Source organism: Micromys minutus (assembly GCF_963924665.1).
Source record: "Micromys minutus genome assembly, chromosome: 17".
NCBI classification, from domain to species: domain Eukaryota; kingdom Metazoa; phylum Chordata; class Mammalia; order Rodentia; family Muridae; genus Micromys; species Micromys minutus.
This window is the reverse complement of record NC_137952.1, coordinates 54,485,671-54,493,256: the sequence shown is the minus strand read 5'-3', so window position 1 is coordinate 54,493,256 and position 7,586 is coordinate 54,485,671. Positions and strand designations below refer to the sequence as shown.

The 7,586-nt window shown below is 39.1% G+C and overlaps 1 pseudogene across 1 annotated transcript; it reads left to right on the top strand.

Annotated features, from left to right (window-relative positions):
• The first annotated feature begins 4,409 nt into the window (after positions 1-4,409).
• Positions 4,410-4,960, top strand: LOC308431475 (magnesium transporter NIPA1-like; annotated as a pseudogene). Its single transcript has one exon. The product of its transcript is annotated as a magnesium transporter NIPA1-like (transcript).
• Positions 4,961-7,586: the final 2,626 nt, after the last annotated feature.

Here is a 7,586-nt window from a genome sequence, read left to right as displayed (position 1 = left end):
GAACCATATATATATATGTGTGTGTGTGTATATATATATATATATATATATATATATATATATATATATATATAGAGAGAGAGAGAGAGAGAGAGAGAGAGAGAGAGAGACTAATCAAGCCCTACAGAAGATTCTAGAAGGAAAATTTCAACAGAAGGAGAATAACACACCAAATAAAAGACAAGAAAATAATCATCTAACAACAAACCCCAAAGGAAAAATAATTACATACACAATTCCACCTCCAACAACAGACAAAGTAGTTGCAAGCTAGTACAACCACTCTAGAAATCAATCTGGTGATTCCTCAGAAAACTGGAAATAGTTCTACTTAAAGACTCACTTGTACCACTACTGGGCATATATCCAAAATAAGATCCAACATTTAACAAGGACATATGCTTTACTATGTTTCTAGCAGCCTTATTTGTAATAGCCAGAAGCAGAAACAACCTAAATGTCCCTCAACAGAAGAATGGATACAGAAAATGTGGTATATTTACACAATGAAATATTACTCAGCTATGAAAAAAGGTGACTTCACAAATTTTGCAAGCAAATGGATGGAATTAGAAGCAATCATCCTGAGTGAGGTAACATAGTCACAAAAGAACACATATGGTACACACTCACTGTTAAGTGGATTCTAGCTCCTAAAGCTCTAAATAACCAAGAAAGAATCCACAGATCTTATTAAGCTAAAAAAAGAAGGAAGGACAGAATGTGGATACCTCAGTCCTTCTTAGAAGGTAGAACAAAGCACTCACTAGAGGAAATGCAGGGGCAAATAGAGGAACAGGGATTGAAGAAAAGATCTTCTACAGACTACCTCACCTGGGGATTCACCCCATATGAATCCACCAAACCCAAGCACTATTGCTGATGCCAAGAAGTGCTTACTGGCAGGCGCCAGATATGGATGCCTCCTTGGAGGCCCTGCCAGAGTCATACAGATACAGTTTAGAATGCTTGCAGCTAACCATGGACTGAACACGAGGTCCCCAATGAAGGAGCTAGAGAAAGGACTAAAGGCAGAAAGGGTCTGAAACCTCATGGGAAAAACAATATCAACCCACTACCTCCAGAGCTTCCAGGAACTAAAACACCAACCTTTGAGCTCACATAAAGAGACCCATAGCTCCAGTTGCATATGTAGCAGAGGATAGCATTGTCTAGCATCAGTGGAAGAAGAGACCTTTTATCCAGTGAAGGCAAGTTTTGCCAGTGTAAGAGAATGCCAAGGCTCCGTTTGGAGAGGGTGGTTAGGAGAGGGAGTATCTTCATGTAAACAAGTGGAGTAGGGGGAAAGGGGTTAACATTTGAAATGTAAATACAGAGAATATTCAATAAAAACAAAAAAGAAAAATGTATAACATATTATAACATGAGTTGTAGCCAAAACTATGTCTAGAGGGAAGTTTGTATTCTTAATTGCATATATTAAGAAAGGTATAAAAACTAACATTCATGATATGACTATTTTTTCAGAAGTTATAACAATAATAGCAAACTAAATCCCAAATACAGGGAAGGTCAAAATAATTAAGCTATTAATAACTAAATGAGTAAAAAACACAGACTTAGAAAAACAGTAAAAAATGATGTCATGTAACTGAAACTGTATTCACTCTGATACAGAAGTTTTGAGCTTTAAAGGGTGTTTTGTTCACAAAAGTCAGAAAAAGTAGATACTTATTCAATGTTTGAGTAAAAGATAAGATCAACCTTAGGAAAGGAAGCCCAGGAAACTGGGTGCTATGGAGGCAAAATCTGAAGATGACAATGGGAAATGGTAAAATACCTTCTGAATTAACTTGAAGATATGTGTGTGCACAGAAGCTTACCTTTGCACTTGTGCTTCACGTGTTCAGTGCACACAGTAATCTGCAGAACTTACTTGCATGTGTGTGTGTGTGTGTACACTTGCATGCATGTGTGTCAATGAGCAAAGTTACATGTGTGTGTATGCAGTGAATTCTATAAGAGTATGCACTCTATAAGAATTAATGACCCAATGAAAGGACAATGAAAAACAACGATGTGAATAAACCATAGAAATGTCAAATACAAACTCAAAAGAATATCTACTTAATTTTAACTACATCTGAAAATATATGCGGATTGGATAATTTTCTAGAAATGTATAAACCAATAAACCTGATTCCATCAGGTACCAGAAATCTAAGCAAATCAAAGGCCACATTATAAATTGAGAATTTGTTCAGGTTATACTAAAGAAGTATTGGATGTGATGCCAGTAACCATTTACAGGAACAAGGTAACATGGCATCTTTAGAAGGTACTGCTTCTGTGTGAGGAGGTTGGAACACTGTGGTGAATAGCCACTTCTGCTGCACTACCGTGGGTAAACACCATGTACAAATGTGTACGTATGCCACCTTGTGCATGACCACCTATGGTGTGGGCATGGGAGAAATTGTTCACTCGAAATGCTGTGGGTTGCTACTAAAGTATGTAGAATGTAAAGAAGCTGAATTATTACATTTTTATAATGATCACTCCAAATAATTTTTATCATGCCCTTATTTTTAAAATGGAAAATTGACAAAATATTTATAGAAAACAACAAAATAGTCTTCCCAGGGCTATTATCAGCTAGTCAAATGCAAACATCAGAGGCAACTTTGAAGTCAGTCACTGAAGAAAAGGTCATCTAGAGACTACCTTACTTGGGGATCCATCCACATGAAGCCACCAAACCCAGTCACTATTGCTGATGCCAAGAAGTGCTTGCTGACAGGGGCCTGATATGGATATCTCCTGAGAGGCTCTGCCAGAGCCTTACTGATACAGATGAGGATGCTTGCAGCTAACCATTGGACTGAGAACGGGTCCCCAATGGAGGAGTTAGAGAAAGGACTGAAGGAGCTGAAGGGGTTTACACCCACAATATCAGACAACCAAAACCTTCAGAGCTCCAAGGAACTAAAAGACCAACCAATGAGTACACGTGGAGGGACCCATGGCTCCAGCCACAAATGCTGCAGAGGGTGGCATTGTCTGGCATCAATAGAAGGAGAAGCTCTTGGTCCTGAGATAGCTGGTTTCTTCAGTGTAGGGGAATGCCAGGGCAATGAGGTGGGAGTGGGAGCATATTCTTAGAAGCAGGGGGAGGGGGAGAGGGCATAGGAGAGAGAGAAAATGGGATAACATTTGAAATGTAAATACTAAAATGTACAATTTAAGTAAAAGGCTAAAAAAGGAAAAGTCAGTCACTGGTGTCAAATTGCTGCTGCCTGAGGCTGAACTGCTAGGACAGACATGAGGCTAGGTGTGGCAAGTCCATGGTCTGTTGTCAGTCTGTAGGTAGCATTAAACACCTGAATTTGGTGTCTCTGGTTCTCTTTCTGCACATGGCCTCTAATTCATGCTTTAATGGTGAAATAATAATAAAATTGGGCCTGGAGTGGGATTTCTGAAGTGAGAATGGTGATTAAGACCACCAGCAGTTGAGATTTGGCAGAAATTGTAATGGTTTCTAAAGAACTAAACTCCTCCTCTTTAAAAAAATGACTAACAGAATTAACTGTTAGTTCAGCAGCTCACATGATAATGACAATGAGAGTTTCTGAACTTTTAACGAACTGCTTCTTTTAAAATAGAATAAAGCTGACTTCAGAAAGCAGTTCTCCAGTAATTAGCAAGATCCAAGACTCGCCCAATGAGCTCTTGAGTATCATAATTTTCTATTGACCTTGGGCTAAGGAAAGATAAATAAACAACAGTGTAGGAATAGGTGGTAAGGAGCCTGGGTGGATAGTCATTCCTTTGAGTCCAGTTTACTGTATTATGTCCTCATTCTGTGTTTAGAATTGTATGGATTGATTTCTGTCAACTGGACACAAATAAGAGATGCATGAAAGAAGAGAGCATCATTTGAGGAGCTGCTCCCATCAGATTGGCCCATTGCATGTCTGTGGGCTATTTCCTTAATTAATTCTTGATACAAGAGGATCCAGAGCACTCTGGGCAGTGATACCCCTAGAATACATAAGAAAACAAATTGAGCAAGCCAGTAAGCTATTCTTCTTACAAGGTTTCTACTTCAGTTATCGCCTTAAGGCTCCCTCCTTGAAAAATTGCCCTGATTATCTCAATTATGGACTATGACATGGAAATGTCAGCTAAATAAACTCCTTGCTCCACAAGTTGCTTTTGCTCATGGGGCTTTATCATAGCAGTACAAACCAAATTGGGCAAGGTGGGAGGAGGGCTGTAGTGGTGGCTGCAGAGGCTGGGCTGGGGGTGCATAGCAGAAGGTAGCTGTTATGTCCCTCAGCCTGGGCATGGCTGTGGTATTGAACTTAGTGAAAAGCATCACTTTTATGCTGTAGAAGGGAATTTTGTGAATTAAAAGATGAGGTATTTACTGCTTAACAAAATTTGCAATGGCTATTGGCCAGATTGGAAACTTCATAGCTTATACTGTAGTCCTTAAATTCCTGGTGATTCCATTAAATGTTCTCGTGTACCATTTGGGTCTGTTTTAGCTTCTTCTGAAGGAAAAACTTAACATCTTGGGCATGTTGTGGAGCCTGTTAAGCTGTATAGATTCAGTCATGCTGATTATCCATTCTCAAAAGTCTGAGAATGTGACAACTCAGAATGAGTTAGAGAAAAAGCCAACCAATCCAGTGTTTGTGGGCTACCTATGCATTGTGCTGCTCATGCTGCTGCTGTTGATCTGCTGTATTGAACAAGCCCACAAAGCCATCCGCATCATGGTCTACATCAACATCTGCTCTTTGCTGGGTAGTTTCATTGTGCCTTACACCAAGGGCATTGAGCTGGCAGCCCAAGATATCTTTCACAATAATCCATTGATTCAGAGAGCCCCTCTGCCTGTGCCAGATGCTCTTGGCTGTCTTGGACTGCAGCACTCTTTGTCCAATTTAGGTACATCAACAAGGCCCTGGAGTGCTTCAACTCATCCCTTTAACAACCTGACTCTCATACATATATCCCAAATCAGTAGTAAGTAGAGAGAGAAGAGTTAATGACAGTGATACAGAGTTCTATTGTCATATGACTTTCCAATTCTCAAATTAATTTTAGTGCCTTTATTGTTTGAATTATTCACTTAATTTAACTATTAATGTGTATATGTTAGATATTCTGTGTATACAGTGGAGGATAGTGAAAACTAAAGATACAAAAAAAAATTGAAAAGTGACCCATTTGTACATCATTGTTCAACTAAGGACAACTAATTAACATTTGAAATGTAAATACTTACATGTACAATTTAAGTAAAAGGCTCTGTTACACGAATTGGCTTTCTGTTTCAGAAGATATTGTGTCCATTCAGAATGAATAAACTTTAAGTACACACACACACACACACACACACACACACACACACACTAAAAAAAAACAAAACAACAACAACAAATACCACCAACTGGTGTAGGATGGTAAATATATATATATATGGCTATGAGCAGAGACTTAGTGACATGTGACATTTGCAGGTGGAGTTGTTTTCTTAGAATTCTACTGCATGAATGCCCAATGCCATACAAGAATGTCCCTTCCAAAGGAAAAGATTCATCTACCAGGGGTCTCATGCTGCCTTCATGCCAAATATGTATGAATAGTCTGTGCTTTGAGCTTGAAGCAGGATGTTACTAGGCCATGCAACATCCCTGAATAATGAGGTTAAGAGTTTCCTAAAAAGTCAAAGTGGTGCTTTATTGACTGGGAAAGGGAGAAGGAAAATGTCCTGTTTGAGAAGTGTCTTGAACATCTCTGAGCTCTATGACTCAATGCCTGGAAGGCTGACAGGGCTCCTACTTGTTAATGTACATACAACTGTCACCTTTCCTAGTCAACTCAGCCCCTCATGAAGAATGTACTATAGGAGAACCTGCATGTGACAAGGTCACATTACAGAGATTTCAGGCTTATTCTTTTAGTTTTTTTTTTTTTTTTTTTTGGAACAAACAACAATGTACAGCAGTGGAATTTTAGTAAATCAGCCATCCAGAATGACAATGAAGCAAACAAACAAAAGCAAACAACAACATTCCAACTAAAAAACCAAAAAACCTCACTCCAGCTTCTTATTCAGTATATATTGATATTTATGATGTAAACCCTTCCAAATTGCAGACTTCAGTCTCCTAATAGTTTAACCACCAGATGAAGGTTTAACAGTTGACACACTTATGGCCCAAAGCCAGACCTGCTCCAGTTTCATCAGGACCGACAGCCTGCCCACAGGTTGCTGGCTGCTCGGGAGAGCTGTAGGAAGGCTCTCTATCCTAAGTAGAGAGGTGAGTCAACTTCTTGTGCCAACTGTAAACTTCGTGAGACCCCCCCCCCAGAACTCTCACAGAGGAGGTGGTGGTGCTGCCTGGGTGCTCACACTTCTGGTTCAAGGCCAGACATGACCCAGCTGCATCAGGACTGGGTTCTGCCATTGGAACTCACAGCCTATCCAGAAAGATGAACACCCAGGAACAATCTCTCTCTGGAAAACAGTGGTCCACAGACCCACAAGAGAGACAAGCTCCAGTAAGAGACAAAAAGATCTCCTAACATCATCTATAACAAGATGACAAGAGGCAAGTGCAAGACTCTAAGAAATGGAAACTAAGACAACCTGGCAACATCAGAACCCAGTTCTTCTACCACTGCAAATAGTGGATATCCCAACTTACCAGAAAACCAAGATTTAGCCTTAATATCATACTTCACAATGATGATGGAGATCTTCGAGAAGCGCATGAATAAATTCCTTAAACAATTACAGGAGAACATACACAAACAAATAGAAGCCCTTAAAGAGAAAATACAAAAAATCACTTAAAGATCTAAAGAAAAACACAAACAACCAGGTAATGAAACTGAAAAGAGAAATAGAAACAATGAAGAAATTATAAAAGTAGACAACCTTGAATTTGGAAAACCTAGGAAAGACATGAGGAGTCATAGATGCTAGTATCACCAACAGAATATAAGAGATGGAGGAGAGAATCTCAGGAACAGAAGATATCACAGAAATCATTGAAAGACAGTCAGAGAAAATGTAATAATCAATTAGATTCTAACCCAAAACATCCAGGAAATTCAGGACACAATGAGAAGACCAAACCTAAGGATAATATGTGTAGAAGAGAGCGAAGACTCCAAAATGAAAGGCCCAGTAAACATCTTCAACAAAATTGTAGGAAAAACTTCTGTAAACTACAAAAAGAGATGTCCGCGAACATATAAGAAGCCTACAGAACCCCAAAAAGACTGGACAAGAAAAAAATTCTTCCCCACACATACTAGTGGAAACAACAAATGCTCAAAACAAAGAATGTGAAAAGAAGTAAGAGAAAAAGGACAGGTAACCTATAGAGGCAGACTGATCAGAATTACACCACATTTTTCAATAGAGACTGTGAAAGCTAGAAGATCCTGGACTGACATCATACAGACCCTAAGGGAACACACATTTTAGTCCAGGTTATGCTATCCAGCAAAACTCTCAATCAACATAGATGGAGAAGCCAAGATATTCCAGGACAAAACCAACTTTAGAAAATATCTGTCCACAAATCCAGCTCTATAGAGAA